The 23,515-nt window shown below is 43.0% G+C and overlaps 1 protein-coding gene and 1 pseudogene across 2 annotated transcripts in view; one reads left to right on the top strand and one right to left on the bottom strand.

The window, feature by feature from the left end:
• The window catches only part of SNX19 (sorting nexin 19), a gene marked incomplete at its 5' end in the record, with an annotated part of 400,377 nt that overhangs the window by 147,999 nt on the left and 228,863 nt on the right, over positions 1–23,515 (top strand). The window lies entirely within an intron of this gene.
• Positions 3,992–4,659, bottom strand: LOC308535028 (transmembrane protein 199-like; annotated as a pseudogene). Its single transcript has one exon. The product of its transcript is annotated as a transmembrane protein 199-like (transcript).

Genomic DNA, 23,515 nt, shown 5'->3' with positions numbered 1-23,515 from the left:
AATTCCTAGGCCTTCTGGATTTCCTGAAGGTAAAACAATCCATACGAAATTGTGACTAAACTCGCCGTTGGTTACTAAGCACGTGTTCTCTTTCTAATCCTTGTGATAGGATCAGCCACTGGGACTTAGATTGATTAAATATGCTTTAAAATTTTAATAAAAATTCATATTAAAATATAAAACAGTCAAAAAAATGAATGATGCCCATTAGGTACAGCATATATTACTGAGTTTAGCAGAACTAAACTGCTAAATATTTCAATAAAGTGATGAGGGTGGAAGCCAAATTGGAATGAAATGCAGAGTGAATTGTAGGTAAGAATATAGAGATAACCATTTCTACAGACCCATTTTCTTTTCAGATTTATCCTGGATTGGCTCAGGCTCACAATCCTTTCAGAGTCACCTTAATCTCTCCTCAATTCCGTAGGAGAAAAATGTTAGAAGATTTGCACCAAAAAGGCCTGGCTGTAGTCCAACCCCAAGCCTCAGATAATGGTGGAAGAAGTAACTATCTAAGCTTATATGAGTTGGGTTAATATTTTTTAAACCTTGTAATATTATCTCTAAATGTTATATGTAGGCTTGGGAAATGATAATTTTCTAACAAGATAGGAGTTGACCACAGGCAGGGTCAGAACAACAGCCATTTTTTGTTGCCAGGAGAACTGGAGCAAGGAGGTATGGAGGGAGTCAAGGGGTGACTACTGTGAGCAAAGATAGTGAGGGACTTAAAGGACCGGCCCAAAGACGGGGATGAAGTAGAAGTAAAACAGACAAGACATGAGATTGGGGTAACAGGAAAATTGATGATGCTAGACCAGACAAAAGCACCCAAGGTAAGCTGGCTGTGAATCCAGGGGTGTGAACAACTTGCACAAATGTTAGATGGTTAGAATGAGAGGACATACCACCGGCGCTGAGATCTGGCTTTAGCCACATGCACACAGCCTCCGTGATGCTCACGCCCACCTGTGCAGTATCACTGGTCTCATTTCACAGGAGAGGACTTGTCGGGGTCACACCACCAGTGAGCGGTAGACCCAGGACTCAGCTCCAGGCAACCAGACACTATGTTAGCCCAATCAACCTCCCTCTCTTCCTGGGGATGACTTGTCACTCACAGGTGAGACTTCACCTCTCCAGACCTTGCATTCTAGCCTCTTATCATATCACCTTCTATGGTCGGGGGCAACTCTCATGAGGTCAGTCACTGCATTACTCCCTCTGCTTCTTACCTAGCAATCTGGCAGAAAATTCTTCAGCATAGCTGTCCTACTGAATAAAACCACTCTCATTACCTTAAAATCATCCCTGTATGGGAACTGAGCACCTCAAGCGCCTTCATAAGCAAACCATGACAGCCAACTGCCGCAGATGTAAACTGTTCCTCGACACCCACGCCCTTCCCACTGTGTGTGGCTGACAGCAGCACATTGTCCACCGGGGGCTGGACTTTCCCACCTGGTGCAGTTTATGCAATGGAGAAGGACCGGAAGTGGAGCGGGATCCATCACACACTGGTGCTCAACATCCCTGACCTGAGCACCTTTTGTCCTCATTCCAATCCAGACACACAGGATGGCTGATGGCCTCTGACATGCAAACAACTCCCCTGACTCAGCACAGACTGACGGAACAGGAAGCCAGCCCAAAGTGTGCGTGCGTGTGCGTGTGAATTTGTACATTTCTGTGCGTATGTGCGTCAATCTTTGTGTGCATCTTCTGAGAGAGGGCTTTGAGATGCTCCAATGCTGATTGCTTATTCCTCCCATCTGACCCTTTTAGGCACATGTTGGAGCTCAAGAGGGTGGTTAAGCAGGATGCAAATAAGATCCTTCCCCTGAGTGTCAGGCTCATGAAGCGTGATGTTTGGGGACCAATTCAGTTTGTTTGTATCTTTATTGCAGCTGAAGCTCTTCCATTCCCACATGCCCGAGGGATGAGGTTCTCTAACCCTGTGGGGCCTGCCAGAGCTATTTTCCCAGTTGCTAGGCAATGTCAGTCCTGCTTCATGCCTGATGAGCTCATGCCTGCGCTGTGGCAGTGACTGTGGGTGATCTGGGATTAGCTTTATAGCCACCAGAAAGAGGGGAAAAGGTGAGTGTGTAAACAGCACACATGAGCAGTGACAAAGTGATGAGGGATGACTCCGATGGGAGACCTAGAGCCAATAGGAGCAGTAAGAACAGTAGGTGCCATTTGGAGCATCTACTCAATGCCAGGTAATTGGCTAGGCACTTTGGCACACTGGAGTTCACTGAAATAGAGATGACACAAATTGAGTGCAGGTGGCCTCAGGAGAACAGATGCCTGTCATTCACGGATATGTTTGCCTCCCTAGTGCCTGCACATGGCACAAACTGAGAAATTATTATCAGAGCAGTACTACTATCTAATCCAACTCTCCCATCTACTATGCAAAACAATCATGTGGAGGCAGTCCCCTAGAGTCTCCAGTGGTCAGCAAACTCATTAGTCAACAGAGCCAAATATCAACAGTACAACGATTGAAATTTCTTTTGAGAGCCAAATTTTTTAAACTTAAACTATATAGGTAGGTACATTGTTATTGACTTAATTAGGGTACTCCTAAGGCTTAGGAAGAGCCACACTCAAGGGGCCAAAGAGCCACATGTGGCTCGCGAACCGCAGTTTGCCTACCACAGCCCTAGACACATCCTCAGTCTATCCCTCATTCACATCTGACTCACATTTTAATATATTTTTATTGATTTCAGAGAGAAAGGGAGTGGGAGAGAGAGATAGAAACATCAATAATGAGAGAGAATCACTGATTGGCTGCCTCCTGCACCCTCCCCACCAGGGATCAAGCCCACAACCCGGGCATGTGCCCTGACCGGGAATTGAACCGTGACCTCCTGGTCCATAGGTCGACACTCAACCGCTGAGCCACCGGGGCTGGGCCTGACTCAGATTTTAAAAGGCCCCCTCAGAAAAGTTGCAAACAGAGAAGGTGGGTTTGTTCTGAGCCGACCCTCCCCATAACAGAGGACTCGCACAACCACTGCGGACCAAGACGAGGAGATGGGATCATGCCTGACCAAAAAGATCTCCCAGGCCTCTCTTTCCCACCACTACCCCTCCCCTAGCCCAGACAACAATACCTTGGGCCTGGCTTCAGCAGGACCCTAGCCATTCCCCACCTCCCTTCTCCTGCTGTTTCTCTCTCAGATTTGCTCAAAAAGCAGCGTTGGCCCCTCTCCCTGCCCAAGACCCTGCCCTATTCTCTCCCAACGACCACCAGGATCAACTGTTTTAACTGTTTTGCATGTTTCTTAGACAGCAGTCTTTTTTCAAATACATATTCATGTGTGTGTTTATTCATATTCATATACATATATAGTTAAATCAGAAATAACCCCTGTCCACAAAGAACGTCTCTCTTTACTAGTTGAGACAATCCACAGTAGGCATACTCTCCTCGCAAACACAAACACGTGCAAGGGATTCTGCAATTAAAAGTAGATCCACTGTTTTGCCACTTGAATTGCTTCATTTTGGGAGGCAGAGCAAAGGGTGACAAGAAGATGGAAAGTTTGAGGGCTGGTGGGTGATAGAGACAGGCAGACGCATATAGACAAACTGAAAAGGGCAAGCAGAAAGAAGAGGACGAAGATAGAAACTAAGATTCTTACTTCCAGTTCCACCATCCTAAACCAACCCGTCATTCTCTTATTGGATGTCCTCTGTTTTTGTGGAGGCTTCAGAATTAAGTTGCAGGCCTGCATCAAAGACGTGTGGGTCCCTTGGTCAAATTCAGGCAGTAGGTCTACTTCCCGGAAGGCCGGGATTTCATTTCCGCCTGATGGAAAACCCCAGCACCAGCAGTGCCCAGTTGGACTAGAGAAGGCACTGAAATCAAGGGGAAGGTTCTGACAGACCTGTTATTTTCTGAGTCTCCTCTATCAGCAACTGACAGAGGATGGAGCTCTGCACAGGAATAGCCGCAGCCTTGGTTGGGCCCTGACTAACCAGAACTGAGTACAAAGAGCCTGGTGGTTTGACTGGGAGTCAGTGTTGGCAGCTGGGAGCCGGAAGCACTCTCCAGACTCTGAAGCCCTAATTGTCTCTCTCCGAGCTCGCCTTCCTTCACCCACACCATGACATACAGCACGGCCAGACCCACTCAAAGGCGACCAGATTCACCACAAAGGCAACCATCAATGTAGCCAGTACCTGCGAGGCCATTTCTGTGAAGAAACACTGGCTTCTGAGGTAAGTGCAGATGAAGGCAGCTGCCACCATGACAATGAGGTTGAAGATGGTGAGGACCAGAGCCTTCACTGACCTCACTTGCTTTCCCAGGTCAGTGAGAATCCCACCGTGCCTTGTATCCTGACAGGAGACATAGCAGGTGATCCGCTTCTATTGCTCATTGGCCAGCTGCATCTATCTTCCTTTTCTCTGGAAGGCAACTAGCTCTGGGTTCCTGGGAGGCTTCGCCACCTCTGGGAGAGATTGCACTGCCTCCCAGGAGCTCATGAAGGTAGACTGTGGAATCCCTTTCTCTCAGCTGCTGGTGCAGATCCCGGATCAGGGGGAAGGGAACCAGACCTGGGACCCACTGGGGCGATCACCCCCATAGAGTTTTTGTTTTCTGTGGATATATTTCCAGGAGTGGAAATGTTGGATCATATGGTAGTTATACTTTCAATTTTTGAGGAATTTTTATACTGTTTTCCATAGCAGCTGCCCCAATTTACAATCTCACCAACAGTGTATAACAGTTCACTATTCTCCACATCAGCATTCGTTATCTCTTGTCTTTCTTATGATGGCCAATTTAAGGCATAAGGTGATATCTCAATGTGGTTTTGATTTGCATTTTCCTAATGATTAGTGATGTTGAGCATCCATCTTTTCATGTACCTGTTGGGCATTCATATATCTTCTTTGCATAGATGTCTATTCAGGTCCTTTGTCCATTTTTTAAATTGGTTTATGTGTTTGTTTGCCACTGGGTTACCTCTATATTTTGGATATTAACCCCTTATGAGATACATGGTTTGCAACTATTTTTCCCACAACCAAATCCAACCTTGACCCTTCGACAAGTGCCCTTCAGTCTCTGCCAATTTGGAGTCATTATTTCTACGAAAACTCCACTTTTCCAAGAAGCCATCCTTCTCTATTCTTTCCCAGGATGATTTTTTTTTAATCTGAAGGGCACACACTCCCTTTCTGGATCACCACTTAAAGCTGATACCATGACTGTAGCCACACCAGGGAAGCCAACACCTCTTCCTTCCCTGATAATTCCCATCAGTGTTACCATTTGGGTATGACTGTTCATAAGAAGCCCTCCCCCCCCCCCAAAAAAAAAGTGATTGCTAGACTGGAGGAGTCTATATTGATTGCTACAACAGGCGCATTGTGGGAGTGATTGTAAATAGCTGCTGTTGTAAATACAATAGACATGTATTGAGAGCTTGCAATATATCAAGTACCAAGCAAGAAATGTGTTTTACATGTATTATCTCAATGCTATATGGGGGTGATCAGTGCCAAGGATCACTGTAGAAAGAAAATAGGATTGATATCCAATTCTCAAGGGAGTGGAAGACCTTACAGAACGGAGCCAGGTGCAGAGAACCCAGTGCATTTTAACATACAGTGAGTAACATACAAAATCTAAGTACTTACACAGTCAATGGGTTTGATCAGCTTGATTTGCTTTGCATTTGGGGTCTCTCTGTAATAGAACTGTAGTACTGGGCTCTAGGGAACCAGCAATGAGACCCTTCTAAACAGAACTCTGCAGAACTGACAGTCCAGAGACATGCAGAAGAAAAGGACTTGATCCCAGCAAACTCACCCACCAGAGGTGCCAGGCTTGGCTCCCGGAGTCAAAGCAAGAAAACCTTCCCATACCACGGCTCACACCCTGAGCTAAGCCCTTCAGGACAAATGGAAATTCCTGGCCACCGGTGGGGAGTGTTGACAACTTAATTACAGAGCCTATATAGTCTGTGGTGACTGTGGGCTTACCCACAAGAATTGCGTGGTGCCAGATGTTGCTGTTAAACTGAGTGACGTGTCAGATGTGTGAGAAACTGGCACTGTGCCGATCTGCTGCCACAGCAACCAGCAACTGAGATTAAACAGCAGTTTTCCTTGAAATTAGTTGGCATCCTATAGACCAAACAATTGATTGGTTGAGTACATTTTTACTTTTCCCTGCGGTTTTGGTTCTGGTGTGACCTAGGTGTTGAGATCCTAATGGAGCAAGGATGGACAGCCTGGGCAGTGAGCCGTGGCAACCTATAAAGCCTGAGCTTCCAGCCACCTGTTCCTCTTAGAGGTCCTGGTTGCTCACCAGCATTTCCTGGTTAACACAATCTGCCAGGTCTCCGTTACTGATCCTCCCTTCAGCCCCGAGAACACTACATATTCTATTAGTTTGATCTGAGCCCCACAGCCATCAGGTCACTTGGCCTGCAGACAAGCTCTCATCTGATCACAGATAATACCCTAAGTCAGTGGTCGGCAAACCGCGGCTCACAAACCACATGCGGCTCTTTGGCCCCTTGAGTGTGGCTCTTCCACAAAATTACCACATGCGGGCACGCACGTACAGTGCGAAGTTGACTTAAAACTTTAAAAGTTTATTAAGTTCATTTTAGGGAATGTTGTGGAGTGAAAGAAGATGTAGTGTCGAAGATTGAGAAAGGTATGTTGAGATGGTTTGGACATATAGAGAGGATGAACGAAAGGAGATAGACAAAACAAGTATACAAGACGAGTGTGGATGGGAGAGTTGGAAGGGGTCGACCTCAGTGAACGTACCTCAATCAGATTGAGGACGTTTTTAGCAAAGGCCAGCGTAGGAGTATCCTAATTAAGTTAATAACAATGCACCTACCTATATAGTTTAAGTTTAAAAAATTTGGCTCTCAAAAGAAATTTCAATCGTTGTACTGTTGATATTTGGCTCTGTTGACTAGTGAGTTTGCCGACCACTGCCCTAAGTCCAACCTGCCAAGGGGTCAAATATATGCAAAGAGCACCAGAGTGGAAAGAGGACAAGTTCTCTTAATTTGATTTCACTGTTGCCCAGTAACTCATAGTAAATGCACCCCTAATATGGGTGTCTAGTGTCATTTTCAATAACTGGAGCAAATATTTACATACTTCAGGTCTTATTTGAACTGCTAATTTGTCTCTGTGGTATGTGTCATAATCTTTCAATGGCTTCTTTCTGCCAAGAGTATGAAGGGCCTCCAAAATCCTCCCTGGCCCATAGTCTCCAGTCCAGCCTGTCTGATTTCCTTCAACATACCTGCACATTGCTGCTTCTGTCTTTCTTATCACATTTTCCCCTACTGTAATGCCCCCTGGAGCCTCCCACCACCAAGTTTCTGTCAACTACCAAGTCCTGGGTCAAGTCCCATGTGATCTAAGAAAATGTTACTGATCACCCTGGATACTAGAGATCTAGCTCCATCTCCTCTATCTTTGCTAGATTTTTTTTTTTCCTTTATCACTGTTATGGCTTAGATCAGCCATGGGCAAACTACGGCCCGAGGGCCGGATCCGGCCCGTTTGAAATGAATAAAACTAAAAAAAAAAAAAAAAGACCGTACCCTTTTATGTAATGATGTTTACTTTGAATTTATATTAGTTCACACAAACACTCCATCCATGCTTTTGTTCCGGCCCTCCGGTTCAGTTTAAGAACCCATTGTGGCCCTCGAGTCAAAAAGTTTGCCCACCCCTGGCTTAGATTATACTGCCTCCCCCAAGCCTGCCAAGTTCATGTCCCAACCCCCAGTACCTCAGAATGTGATCTTATTTGGAAATAGGGTCATCTCAGATGTAACTAGTTAAGAGGAAGACTGGAGTAGGGTGGGCCCCTAATCCAATATGATTGACGTCCTTATAAAAAGAGACACACAGACATGCATCCAGGGAGAACGCCACGTCAACATGAAGGTAGAGATCAGGGTGATGTGTCTGCAAGCCAAAGAACAGCAAACATTGCTGGAAAACCACCAGAAACTGGGAGAGAAGGATGGAATGTATTTTTTCTCACAGTCCTCAGAACAGTGGTTCTCAACCTTCTGGCCCTTTAAATACAGTTCCTCATGTTGTGACCCAATCATAAAATTATTTTCATTGCAACTTCATAACTGTAATGTTGCTACTGTTATGACTTGTAATGTAAATATCTGACATGCAGGATGGTCTTAGGTGAACCCTGTGAAAGAGCCGTTCGACCACCAAAGGGGTCACGACCCACAGGTTGATAACCGCTGCCTTAGAAGGAACCTTGCAACACCTTGATCTTGGACTTCGGGACTCCAGAACTATGAGAGAATAAATTTCTGTTGTTTAAGCAATTCAATTTGTAGTACTTTGTTACAGCAGCTCTAGCAAACTATACAGTTATTTCTTGTTTATTATATTTACGTTCAACAGCCACAGCAGTCTTAATATATGCCTAATACCAACCTAGATGTTTTACACGTTTTTTGTTTTCATTTAATATTTAATAGATATATGAGGTAATGGTAGTATTCCCATTTCAAAAATAAGGAAAATGTGGATCAAGTAGTTAGCTCAGTTCACAAGACTAGTAAAAGTTTTGAAATCAGGCATGCCCATACTAGAAATGCTATCTCAAGCTGCCTCTCCCATATGCTAGTTTATAGAACTAGCTTTTTATGTGTCTATTTTTTCTCTCCAGTTAAACTCAAGTTTCTTGGAGACAGACATATTATCTAAAAATTCTATGAGTTAAAAAAAAATGACTAGAATAATACTTTTTATAGTCAGTATGTGATAACCATTTCTGTGGTGACTTTAATGTGTATTGCATTGTTATCTCTATCATAAGTGTCCATTTTATGTATATTTCATCTTCACACATTCCTAGTAGAATATCACTACAGGTGACTAGACGATTTATTTGTGTGACTGATTAATAGCTAACTGTCTACTACAGTCTAGATGACTGAGAGGGGGCCCTATGTCTGGCACATGTTAAAATGCTCAACATATTTTGAAAGAGTGATATGTGATGCAACTATTATATAAAAATCTGTATGTATATATGCACATAGAAATGGGATGGGAATAGTATTTCCATGACCAATATGTTGATAATGGAATTTCTAGGACTAGTGGGATGGTAAATGATGTTTCCTCCCAAGTCTTCTGAATTGAACATATTATGGTACTTAGTCATCTTAAAAATAGTCGATGCTATAGCAAAAATAACTTTGCAAAGTCAGTGTGATGGGTGACATCTATTTGTCTAGCAGTGATATTCATGGAGCACTTAGGAATGAATACCTGCTTCACTGAACACAGGTGAGCAGAGGTGGGACAGGGAGGCAGGAATCGCATTGGTGGTATCCAGTAGGGAAGGGATTCTGGAGGAGGAACAAGCAAACTCGGAAATGAGAGAAAATAGAGGGCGAGGGATCCAGGGGCAGAGTGAAGGGACAACATGTGTGGCCTTTGCTGGAAGGTAAGGAGTTCAGCTAGAAGTGGTGAAAAATGGGACTGGAGAGGCAGATAATGGAGAAATACTCAGGCCAGTTCGGAGCCTGTAGTCAAAGGGGAAGTCACTGGACGGTGCTTTTGTGCATGATTTGGTTTAAAGGGATTATTCTGATGGCTCTGAGGAGGATGAACTGAAGAGGGAGAGGTCTGGAAAGAGCAGGGTCAGTTTTGAGGCTATGTCATCTGGGAAAAAGAAACGAGGCTCTGAAGTAAAGCGATGGCTGGCTGTAGGGATGAACTGGAAATAGTTGTTCAGGAACTACTGAGAAAAGAAAAACTGAAAGGACTGGTTAACTGAACTGGAGCCAGAAGGAGTCAAAGATAACATCAGATTTCTGTCTTGGGTGACTCTATGGTTCTGCCACCAAATGAGACAGAGGAATGCCAGGTATGTTTTATTATTTTTTATTTGTTTAAATATTTTTTTATTGATCTCAGAGAGGAAGGGGAAGAAAGAGAGAGATAGAAATATCAATGATGAGAGAGAATCATTGATAGGCTGCCTCCCGCACACCTCCCACTGGGGATCGAGCCCACAATCCAGGCATGTGCTCTTGACTGGAATTGAAGCCAGGACCCTTCAGTCCACAGGCTGATGCTCTAGCCACTGAGCCAAACCAGTCATGGCTCCAGGTATGTTTTAGGAAAGGAGGAGGAGACCCATTTCAGACATTGAATTTGAAGCTTATAAGAGAAGTCTGGGCTGGAAATTTAGACTTGAGAGTCATCCACATATGAATGATTATTAAAACCTGGGAGGTAGATAAAATCACTCACAAAATGTGTTATAAGAAGAAGGGAAGCTGGTCAAGCATGAGAACCAATGATGCTCCAACAGGGTTGTAAAGAATGAATGGATTCTGCAGAATGAGAGTGTGAATGTAGAGCACTTTTCCAAAAAGTTAGTTAAAGGGGAAGATATATGTGCTGGAAGGTGGGGCTGGGAGAGAAAAGAGAAAGTAGGGGTGAGTCTCAAGTCAAATTGGGTTGAGAGAGAGGTTGAAAGGAAAGGACGGTGAGAAAAAATGATTGAGAACAAAGTCCCAAAGGTGTCAGGAGGAAAGGGGGAAAGGTGATAACCCAGGGGTGAGCCTGTGCCAAAGGGGCAAGGCTTCATCTCTGTGCCCTATGCCAGTGTGCCACCACACTGTGATCAGTGTGCAAGATTTAGTTGTATTACAATTGATTACATGTATTATAATTGCTAGTGTCTGCCCGGCATAGTGTGGAGTGGAAAGGTTTGGAAAGGTGACATTTGTACACTGAGAGCTCTGTACAGCTTCCTGTAAATAGGAAGTGGGAGACAGAGCATAGTGTCAAGCCAGTGCACAAGAAGGATCATGTCCTGGAACATCCTGGAGCTTGTCAAGACTGCATAAGAGAGTTCAGCCAGGGCAGTAAACATTCAAACAGTAACTTGGTGCTACAGGAAGACAACGAATAGCATGAGAGTTGGGGATTCCTTTATGGGCACGAAGCTTTGTTTGCCTGCTGCAGTCATTCCCCTACAGTCGTTTGCTGGCATTATAATTTTTTTTTAGTCTCCTAATTGGCAGTTGTGCCAAGAACACAAAAAGGTTTAAAAATCACTTCCTTGCCCAGCCATCATGGCACAGTGGTTGAGCGTAGACCTATGAACCTGGAAGTCACGGTTAGATTCCCAGTCAGGGCACTTGCTTGGATTGTGGGCTCGATCCCCCGTGTGGTACATGCAGCAGGCAGCCAATCAATGATTCTCTGTCATCATTGATGTTTCTATCTCTCGCTCCCTCTCCCTTCCTCTCTGAAGTCAACAAAAATACTTTTTTAAAATTTAAAAAGAAAAAATAAATAAAAATAAGTCACTTCCTTGTCCTCCAGGACTTAAAGAAAGGAAGTGAAGACAAGTATGGGTGCAAGTAAGTTTTAGGAAGTTGAGGACCATGTCGCAACTCTGATAGGGAGAGTAATTCAGCCCCCTGATGAATCTGACCTTTCCATGTAAATCCCCTAAATATAAAAGTCAATTTAATAATCATAGAAGACAGGGACCTCTTACCAGTACATGTGAGAATATTCTCCATCATGCCTCAACCCAAGCTCACTGAGACTTTCCCAGCTGAAATAGTTATTTTTTTTTTACTTTCCTTTGATTTCTAGTTTGCATATATTCTATACAAAACAGCTTATTTCTTAAAATATATTCAAACATCTATCCTATTTTCCTGCATTTGATTTTAGTTGGGGGTTAATATAAGAAATATAGAATGAAAGGCATCCCTGAATTTCTAAATAAAACTTATATGATGTTATCATCCCATTGAAATCATTTATACAATGATTCTTGCAAAACAAATTTCTTGGTTCTTGAATTTTCCCCTTCTTTACTCCAGGATTCTCCTCAACATTCTTCGCCGACTCTGTCCACACCTTTGGGAACCCCTGGACCCGCTGGGGCTGGCCCCCAGCACCTAAGCCTACTGGCATGAGAGAAATTCAGAATTTCCAGTGAGCCCTGTCAAAGGCTTCTCAAACCCAGCCCTTCTCTACTTCAAGTTTCCTGATAATTCCTTATTTGTCATGGTTTTTTCAACATTTACCATCCTGCTCCCTTTGACCACAGTCCTCTGGTTGTCAATGTCCCTAAATGGTTCTAAATGACTTTTTAGGTGGGGTATGACCAGAACCATGGACAATGGGTACCATTTCCCCTGCTCATGAGCACCAAGCCTGCTTTAAATGTAACCTAAGAACCTACCTCTATTTTACCCATCATTTCAGAATGTGGTCTTATTTTAAGTGTAATCAACCAAATTGCAAGCATTTTCTCAAACCAGCTCTTTACCACCTGGTACTTTTATAATTTCTTTTCTTTTTTTTTTTAACTGCAAGTGGGGATTTGACATTTTACCTAGTTGAATTTCATCGTATTGATTTTGGCCATAACTCCAGCCTTTTGAGATTATTTTGAAATGCTGCCCAGTTCTGGCCATCTCTTCTTCAACATTTTTATCACCAATTATATGAATACATAAAAGATATATCAAGCTGTGGGTAACACAGGAAGTGCTACGTCCCCGGAGGCTTCCCTTTGGAATGACTCTAAAGCATTAATCGGCACATAAAAGAACAAGAGAACGCCTCCCTCACTAAAACACAACACAAAACCTGCCAAACGATTTAGAGAAAAGCTCCAGAAATGTGTCTGGCTGAGGACACAGACTTCCCTAACTCTTCAGTTCAGAGCACAAGTCAGACAGACCTGCCTTGGGGTTCCAGCTATGGGAGAGTTACTCAATGTTTCTAAACCTTCATTTTCTTAATTGTAAATGGAAGTCATAAAAGCAAACACCTAATAATTAACTTATAACCGCCTCATAACCATTGCCTAACAAGACGTTCTCAATTCCCACACCCAAAACACACTGGGATTCCCTCTATCTGGGAAGACCCTTCCCCACACACAGGGTGGCACCTTCACCTATTATAGATCTGAAGTTCGACAGTGCTTGTACCATACAGTAATCAAAATGTACTTGTAAGAATTAGCCTACGCATGGTAACAGGAAATTCCTTTCCCATTTACTCTTTGGCTAATATTCAACCATATAATGGTGATCAACTATTATAAATTTATTTGCTGATGGTTTTAGGTGTTCAGCAAATATTTATTTCCTTTTCCTTTCTTTAAAAGGACACTTCTCCTACCAGCAACAGGAGCAGGCAGAGTTAGTAGTGCTTAGAAGGCGGGATCTAGACAGGCTACCTGGGCTCGAATCACAGCTCTGCCACTTACTAGCTGTGTCACCTTGCAGGTATTACTTATTCTGCGCCTGAACTTCCTCACTGGTGATGTGTGGTTAATGATATTATCCATTGTCATGAGGGATATGGGTGAACATGTCTTAAGATCTTAGAATGGTGACTGACATATTTATTTCTACTTAGTCTATTCTCTTTAAAATGTAAACCCTCTTCTTTCCTTCTAATTTGTGCTGCCCCTTTCTAGCCAGCCCCAGGAGTTAATACCAAAAAGTCTCCCTTACTTAAGTTTTCTTGCCTAACTCCCTCCTGACTGATTTCTCTTTTATGATCTTCACACACCATTAAAATGTTAGGGTTACTCCCATATGTTCCCAGCTCGCATATACCATTAGTTATAAAATAAATCATCAGTTTAAGTTTTTCAGAGAGAAAAGTGAAAGAATTTCTATCACAATAAATATATGCACTATTTGTTCACATCCAATTTCCAAAATCTAAATATACACATACGCTTTAAAGTGACTATAATTAATAATAGTGTACTCTGTACGTACTGAAAGTTGCTAAAACAGTAAATCTTAAGAGCGTGCATCACAAGGGAAAAAATTGTAGCCATGTGTAGTGATGGTCGTTAACTAGATGTGTGATCATTTTGCAACATCTACATGTATTGAATCATCATGTTGTACACCTGAAACTAATTATAATGTTATATGTCAATTATATCTCAATAACAAAGTGAACATTAATATATCAGACATATAAACGACAAGCGAGGGGTGGAGAGGATGACAGAGCTGTCTCACATATGGACCACACAATCAGCTGGCCGTCTTGCAAAGAACTTGGATGCCATTTATCATAAAGGAAAAGAATATGGATGATTTAATGCGACCATTGTTTCTTGGAAAATGCAAATTAAAATGTGTCTCCTAATATAACATTGTAGCTGTCTGTCTTTTAAGTGGTAGCATTTCTTTTTTTGAGATTCCTTTATTGTGGTAAAGTAAACATGACAGAATTTACATTTTAACGATCTTTAACTGTACAATTCAGTGGCATTCAATACATTCACCACATTGTATAATCATCATCACTTTCCATTTTCAGAATATTTTCATCATCCAAAACATAACTGCTACCTCTCTACTTTCTGTCTCCATAAATCTGCCTGTTCCAGATGCTCAAACAAGTAGAATCACACGATATTTTTCACTTAGCATGTTTTCAAGGTTCAGCCACTTGTACTGTACAACAGAATTACATTCCTTATTTGTATTTGGTATTAGGTATGGATCCACATTTATTATTTTGCATGTAGATATTCAGTTTTCCCAGTACCAGTTGTTGAAAAGACTGTCCTTTGCCATTCAGTGTTCTTAGCATCCTTTTCAAAAATCAACTGACCGTATATACATGGAGGTTTCTTTAGGTACTCTCTATTCTATTCCATTAATCTATTAGTCTGTCCTTATGCCAGTATCACACTGTTTTGTTTGCTGTAGCTCAGTAGTAAGTTTCAAAATCAGGAAATACAATTTATTCAAATTTGTTCTTTTTCAAGATAGTTTTGGCTACCCAGGATTTGTTGAGAGTCCATATGAATTTTAAGATGGGTTTTTCTACATCTGCAAAACATGTTTTTGGGATTTTAATGGGTTTGCAATAAATCTGTAGATTGCTTTGAATGGTATTATCATCTGAACAATATTAAATGCTGCAATCCAAGATCACAGTTGTCTCTCCACTTATTCATGTCTTCTGTCAGTTCTTTCAGCAATGTCTTGTAGTTTCCATGTTTGGGGGTCTTTTGCCTACTTAATTATTTTTAATTCCTAAATATTTTATATACTTTTGGTGCTATTTTCTTAATCTCCTTTTCCGATTGTTCATTGCTGTTGTATAGAAGACAGCTGCTCTTTTTATGTTGATTTTGTATTTTACTGTTTGTTGGATTTATTATCTCTAACCATTTTTTTAATATGTAGAATTTTTATTTACAAAATTATATCATTAGCAAACATAAATACTTTTATTTATTTATTTCCAATGTGGATGCTTTTTGTTTCTTTTTCTTGCCTAATTGCTAGTTATAACTTCCAATACCATGTTGAATAGAAATGATGAAAGCACTTTAAATACTATCCTTCTGGTCTCCAAATTTTTGGATGAGATATCTATGCTAATTAGACCAGACGTCTTCCTGACGACCTTCCGGAAGTCCTTCCTGACAAAGCCTGCCTGGGTGCCTGCGGCTGCCGCAGGCCCAGGAGAAGCCGCCCGAGGTCCGGGGCGAAGAAGCCTCCGCAGACCACCCTCCGCCATGGCCCTGTTCCGGGACCTGCTGGAGCCCGGAAGCGCTCCGGCTGCCGGTAAGTGAGGGGCCGCCCTGCCGGCGAGGAGCAGGGGGCGGGCGGGCGGGCGGCTGGTGGCGGCCTGGAGGCCATGGCGCCGGAGGTGGTCGGCGGGAGGAGAGGGCGGGCAAGCGCGCTTGACTCGGGCCCCAGCGTGCGCCCCGGCGCTCTGAGCGCTCCGCCATGTTCGCTGCTAGGAAGAAAGGGCTCCGCTCGGGTTGTGGGCGCGGGGACAGCGCGGCCCCGCAGCCTCTGTGTGCGGCCCCCACACCCTGCAGCCCCCTCGGTTCGCTCAGCCTCGGCCTGGCGCACAGTCCCGCCGCCTTCGCACGCGGTGCGGGGTCCGGGCCTCCACCCGCAGCCCTCGGCCTGGGTCTGAATGGCTTTTCCCTCGAGCAACGTTTTTCCGGCGCGTGTGTACAAGTTCAGGGTTTGGTTTGGGTTTGTTTTTACCCCAGAGATTGAAGGAATCGCCAGCGTTGTCTTTCGTGGTTTTGAATCATCCTCTGTGCGTCTCTGATTTTTCGGTGGATAGTAGTTTCCCGGGTCACGGGAAGTCTCCCTCTCGCCAGTCAGGAGCACCAGCCCAGGTCCACCCATCGCCCGGCCCTGGCCCTGACCGCGGGGTGAGTTCGGGCAGGCTGGGGTGTGAGCCCCACGCATTAGCCGCAGGAGACCAGTGCCTTTGTTATTGCTGTGTGTCCGGGTTATAATTGGACAAATACCTGGAGGTCCCTGGCGAAAAAGCCCCCCTTGGTCTTGGGTGCCAGCTTAGCAAAATCTGGCAGGAGGAGAATTCTGTCTGGATTTCCCCAAGTTCCCTCAGCCCCTACTCACCCCTCAGTAAAGGCGCAGAACAGGTGAGGCCCCTTAAATAAAAATCAGAGGTGTCCAGCAACGGTGGGACTCTCTCATCACAGTCATTTGGACTGGATGGCATTTGAGTATTTATCTAGGCACCATGCCAGAGAAGCACAAGCTCAAGTCATTGATCTCTGCCTTAAATAATTCACAATCTTATTAGAGCGAGTGGATGATAAAAGCGCTGTAATGACATCAGAATGTAGGGCAACGATACAGAGAGGAATAGAGGCCATTGCTAGGGTAATTTTCCAACAATTAGTACAAAGAGTATGTGCTGTGAATTAAATAAATAAATAAATATGCGTGGAAGTAGCTGTTTCATGAGTATGGCATCTCTTCCTATTTTAAAGGAAGCTGAGTTCCATGTGAACGGTGTACTATGCTATGATATTTGAGGCACAGAGAAAAGGAGGCCCTAAGTGTACGGTGCTTTGATATTTGAGACATTCTTTATTGTTCAATGTGATTTATTTCTGTACGCCTCAGTTTTGTAATAGTTAAATTACTAGAATAATACATCTTGCTATAAAATATTACTAGAAGATCAAATGATCAGGTGACATTTATTGCTGTTTTCTATAAATGAACACAGTCTCTGGTATGCTAAAGTGATAGGTATTATAGAAATATTCAGATAGGGAGACCTACAGGCTTGATTACAAGTGAGGTTTACTATCACAACCCAGATTTATTGCTTAAAATAAAAAGCAGGGAGCCAACTAGAAACTGAACCAAATATAAGCCCTTGAAGGGCAAATGTAAATTGGATAAGCTTCACTATTACAAGAGCAACAAGAAAGAATTCAGAGGCAAGAATGAGAAGTAGATTGCATCCACTCTAAGTTGCTGCTAAAAAGAAATGGTATACTATGAAAGTACTTAATACAGATTGTAAAAAGATTTGTTCAAAGAGGATTTCCTAGAGTAGGTGGTATTTCAGTTAATTTTTTTTTTTAAATGTGAAGAGGTTAGCTAGATAAGAAAAAGGTGTAGGAGTCCTGGATTGGAGAGGGTGCAGGCCAGGCTGAGGGATCTTCCCCTGCCCCCCAACCCCCACCCCCCACCCCCGAACAAATTTTGTGCACTGGGCCTCTAGTTGGGTAATAATCTTATTAAGAGTATCTTGTATATGATGAGTTGTTTATTTTTTGCTGCTTTCAAGATTCTGTCTTTGTCTTGCAATTTCAACAATTAGATTATTATGTGTGTATCTCTGGGTTTATTCTACGTTGAGATTATTGAGCTTCTTGGATTTGTAGATTTGTGTGTTTTATCAAAGTCAAGAAAATTTCAGCCATTATTTCTTCAAATAGTCTTTCTATCTCTTCTTTTATATATTCTGAATTTGTTTTTACATTGCTTTCTGATTTCCATTAATTTTTTGGTCTATGTTTTAACTCTTTAGCTCTTTGAGCATAATTGATAGTTAATCTCTTTATGATGGGTGTATATTTGTCTTTGCAGTTCCACTTTAAAACAGTGAATATAACATATTCATACTTAATGAAATTCTGTGTTCTTAGCATCCTATAATAGAAAGAAAATGTACCCTGTTGTCAATACTTGAGTTCAAATCTTACCTCCTGCTACATGATACTGTACAATTTCTTTAACATCACCCTTTCTGCCTCCCAGCTTCCTCAAAAAGGTGATCAGAAAAATAACTGAAAGAGTAGATGTGAAAATGCTGTTACGAAATAGGCACTCCGAAAATTGCCTACCCTCTAAAACAGCCGTGGGCAAACTACGGCCCGCGGGTCGGTAAAACTAAAAAAAAAAAAAAGACCATACCCTTTTATGTAATGATGTTTACTTTGAATTTATATTAGTTCACACAAACACTCCATCCATGCTTTTGTTCCGGCCCTCCGGTCCAGTTTAAGAACCCACTGTGGCCCTTAAGTCAAAAAGTTTGCCCACCCCTGCTCTAAAATCTCTGCTGCCAAAGTGAAGTATAATGGCAGTGCTTCGGCAGATGCAAAGAGCATGGAGAGAAAAAGGGACTGAACAACACATGCCCATCTCCTGACACCCAGTTTACCAGTCGGAATAATGATTTCTCATTTAAGTACAATTTGATTTCCAAATCTGAAATTTTTGAACAAGCTCTTTTTGAACACAGACAGTCTAGACAAGAAAGAGGCCTTCCCACTAGATGAGTGGTTCTCAACCTTCTGGCCCTTTAAATACAGTTCCTCATGTTGTGACCCAAACATAAAATTATTTTCCTTGCTACTTCATAACTGTAATGTTGCTACTGTTATGAATTGTAATGTAAATATCTGATATGCAGGATGGTCTTAGGCGACCCCTGTGAAAGGGTCGTTCGATCGCCAAAGGGGTCGCGACCCACAGGTTGAGAACCGCTGCACTAGATAGACCCGAGGCTGCCACTGAGGAGAGATGGAAGGTTGCAGGCCAAAGGAGAAGAGGAAGGAGCTGCCCTTATGGCCTTAACGCAGCAGGGAGGAAAATCGCAGCCTGGCACATATCGCTGCTCCTCCCATTCTGCTGCCCTAGTAACAGTTTCTGACAACAAAATGTGTGTGGAATGTGCACTCATGTTAAACTATTGTTCTTTCCTGGGAGAAGATAAAAGGCATTTCTCTTGTGTGAGTTACTGAGTCATAAGTGGATCATAGGTGACATTGCATGGTAACTAAGAAGCTAAATTGCCAGGGGTTGTATCTCAGCTGCATGTCCTTGGACCAATTACTTCATATCTTGGTGCCTCGATTTCTTCATCTATATTAAAGTGAATTTTAGTAGTGCTACTTCATAGTGTTATTTTAAGGCTTAAGTAAGTTAATGTATCTAGACTATTTAGTATCTCCAAATACTCCATAATTTTTGGATATTGTTATTACCTAATTTTCAATTATCTTCACCAAAGGAAATATGTAGAGACATGGACTTTTTAAAAATTGGCTTGTTATACATAAATATACTCTTTTAAACTTGCTCATTTTTCAACCCTAATCTCTTCTGATTTGCAAAGCCTAGAGATTGAACTGAGATTATAGACTCCAATATATCAGGAAAATTTCACAAGAAAACCATTGAGATTTGACAATGGAAGGAGAGATGTGATTCCAGCAGCACTTTGCTATGAATAAATGGGTCATTCTAATTCCCATATTTTCTCCTTTCCAAATAGCTGTCTCTATACCCTCCAACCCAAGTCATGCCTCTCCCTGCCCTGTATGTGAAAGGAGGGTGGATAGATTAGAGAATTTACAAGCTTTTAAAGCCAAGAGCTTTTTCTCCCCACCCATAAGTCCAATTACTTTAGAACAGGCCTGGAGAGGGGATAAGTCTGAGACAGGGAGTAAACTTCATGTTCTAAGAGCTTATGCTAGAATGTTGGCAGAAACTGTGTCAACGACAGCTTGAGAGGAGCTAGGGAGGACATCGGGGCTGGGCAGGAGAGAGCAAACCAGTCCCACATGAGGGATCAGGGAGCCAAATGGTATACCAGAGCCAGAACTCAAGCAGGGCCTGGTGACCGCAACCCAGAAGCCAGAGGAGCACCATGGAGCTAAGTGGGCCACTAGAAACTTACCAGCTGTGAGGCACAGGGGGCTGGCAGAGGTTTTCAGGAGAGGTCCCAGCTGAGAAACTAAGGGTAGCATCTGAATTAATCAATAGGTCATCAGAGACATTCCGAAGTGAGGACTTAGGTTAGGACAGTCCTCTGGTCTCTCAAATCTGTTGTGAGATGCCTAGAGGACCCTTGATACTGTGTTACTAAAAATGAATCTAAGACCGGGCCCTGCCACCCCAGGAGTTGGCCTTCTTTGGGGGAGACTGTGACTGTATATGTGGATAATATATAGTGATGATTATAACTGTGGTTACCATTTATTAAAAGTCTATTCTGTCAAGCACTGTGCTAAGAGATTCAAATTTATTACCTTATTTAATGCTTGCAATAACCTTCTCAGAGAGGCACTTGTATTATCCTTTATATACCCTGGGATATAAGCTTTAGGTCTTGGGCTAAGGGACTTGGCCTGTATCATTCCCTACTATGTACCCAGGACCAAACCCAGCATGTGCCAGTCTAGGAAAGGAACTTGATCAATATTTACTGAAGACTTATCTCTATTTCTCAATGAGGACACTGAAGCTTAGGAAGGTTAACTGACTTTCCCAAAGTTACAACAGGTTATAAGCCACACGTCAGAATCCAAACCCAAGTCTGGCTGACTCCTTGGTCTGTTTGCTTTTCCATTTTCTATTCTGTAAGTAATGGAAAGAATGCTGGCTTGGCAGGCAGGATACCCCGCTTCCAGTTGCAGTTCTACCTCTAATTGTGTGACCTTGGGCAAGTTCACTTATCCGGGATTTGATCGTCTCCACTGCAATGAAAGGAGTCAGAGCAGATCATGTACAAGATTCCTCCCAGCTCTCTGGGCCTGTGACCTCCCTGGACCAAGGAAGCCCTGCAGACTTGGTCTGAGTCAGAGTGGAGTGCTCTTTAGGAAGCGGAGACATGGAAAGGTCAGCGTATGGGTGGCCTAACTAAACATTTGGAAAATGTGGTGCAAGAAGCTGCCATATTGAGTGAAGACCAAAGGGAGTCGAGCTCTCTCTCCTATCATGGAGACATTTCATCTCCTCATCCCCTTGGGTGAGTAGACATCTTGCAGCTCTGGAAGTCAAGCAGCTCACTGCTTTCAGAGCCTCGTGACCATTCCAGTGGGATGAGGGATGATCGCCGATGCTTAGCGCTAGTTGACATTTGGGGATTACAAAAGTCTGAATGTCAAATACTAATTTTCGTCACATTAAAAAACATCTCCTTAATTAAAGTTTCATTGTCAACTAAACTTTGAAACAACCACACAGTTGCTTTGAATTATGTAGGATGTTAAAGATGCCCAGAATCAGATTTAGCAAGGTTTTACAGCCTCAGCTTTAATACTGTTATTAAGAATAATTTGTGTATGTTTGTACAGGCGTACTCCCAACAGATCATATCATTTTCTTCCCAAGAACTCCAAGGCAGCTCACACGCAGTCTTTGACATCTCTTTCTTTTGTTTCATGGCTGCCTTTGTTTAGTGAGGTGAAGAAGAAGGTTAAGTTACATTAGAGTGGTAACCCCTTTTGGGGCTCAGAGGACCCTTTCACAATCTGATGAAACCTGGAGATCATCTCTGCTTCCACTCTTTCATTCCTAAGTCATATGTACACATACTCACAAAACGTTATGTACAATTACAAGTAGTCTTAGGACCGCCCCCACCTAAAGCCCACCCATAGAGGTCTCTGATGTTAGGTTAAAATACGAGTTATTTCAATACATGGTGCTGGGAATATTGAACATCTTTATTCAGAAGAAAAGAAAACATTAACCTTGACCCTTACCTGATACCTTATACAGTATAAACATTAACTCAAAATGAATCATAGGCCTAAAAGTAAGTGTGAAACTAGGAGAAAATCTTTGTGACCACGGTTTAAGCAAAGACTTCTTGGATATGACACAAAATGCATTCAGTATAAAATAAAAAAGTGACAAAGTGGACTTGATCAAAACTAAAAATTTTACCCTTTGGAAGATAAGATTAAGAAAATAAAGAGTCAAGTCATAAACTGGGATAAATACTTGTAAAACAACTATCCCTGTCTTCCTCTAAAGCAGTGGTTCTCAACCTTCTGGCCCTTTAAATGCAGTTCCTCATGTTGTGACCCCAACCATAAAATTATTTTCGTTGCTACTTCCTAACTGTCATGTTGCTACTGTTATGAATCGTCATGTAAATATCTGATATGCAGGATGGTCTTAGGCGACCCCTGTGAAAGGGTCGTTCGACCGCCAAAGGGGTCGCGACCCACAGGTTGAGAACCGCTGCTCTAAAGAAATGTGCCCAGAAGTCTGGCCCAACAATATTTGCTTGTCTTTCATTGCTAACCCTCAGCTTGGTAGTGGACTGGGCAAGGTAGCATTTTAGCTGAGCAGAGCACTGAAATAACACTAGATCCTATGACCAAGACAGAAGAATGGAATGCGCCTTGGGGAGGCAATCAAGAGTGTGCCACACTAACAATGCCAACTTTTGAAAGAAAACAGAACCTCAACAGGTGATAACCACATATTTCCCACAAGTCTAGCCCTGCCCCCAGGACTTTTTAAGGCAGGACACTGTCTCCCACAGAATACGTCTAGAGCTCCGTCTACAACAGAATAGGCCCAAACACAGGAAGCTGTGAGGGAAGACTCATGGGTCAACCTGGAAGGAGAGGATGAAGAAAATGCTGCAAAGAGGAGGGAGAGAGAGATCCCTGAGGGCAGAGCCGTCCATGCAGCTTGTGGAAAAAGTGGTCCTGAGCGTGGCCTCCACAGCAAGTAATTTCAAAAATTACTTCTTCACAGAGTGAAGAAGAGGCCTTGGACTCAAGACATGAGAGCCAGCAGTTGGGTGCTGCCTTCAAGGACTTAAAAGGGGATGAGCCTAACCACAGTAGGAGAGTTGTGTTGAGAACTAGAAGTGAAACTTGGTCTGGGCCAACTGGAGGCGAGAGCTGAAAGCCAGACAGAGCACGCCAGGCTTGATAACAAAGTGAGTAGACCCTCCTTCTACAACCAAGAGGTGATTTGATGCAAGTGGATTTATTCAGATCTGCTGCTCATTCTCTAAGCAGGCCCTGATCATTGCCTTTCTTTCTCTGTACTCACCTTTAGAGAAGATACACTCACTTATTTCAGGGGAGGAAAATACCTCTTGCTGCACCAACCACAGTCATTACAATCAACCACCATCACTCTACTATAGAACCAGATGCAGGGTCCAAGTCTTCCTCGACACAGCTTCCCAAAAGGTGTTACCTAGTGAGCAGAGATGGCATTCTGGACACACCCCGTATGGTAGGGCTGCCATTTGCCCCATTTCTCCCACCCCACCTGTGCCTCCAGTGCATCCCACCGAACTTCTACCACCACTACCATTTCCACCATCATTTCTCTGCTGTGATGGACATCCTTCAGGCTTCAGCTAGATCCCTCAAGAATGACCC

The sequence above is a fragment of the Myotis nattereri genome (assembly GCF_964212035.1).
Source record: "Myotis nattereri genome assembly, chromosome: 19".
Classification (NCBI taxonomy): domain Eukaryota; kingdom Metazoa; phylum Chordata; class Mammalia; order Chiroptera; family Vespertilionidae; genus Myotis; species Myotis nattereri.
Note: the sequence above shows the minus strand (reverse complement) of the source record. Positions and strands in the feature narration are given on the sequence as shown.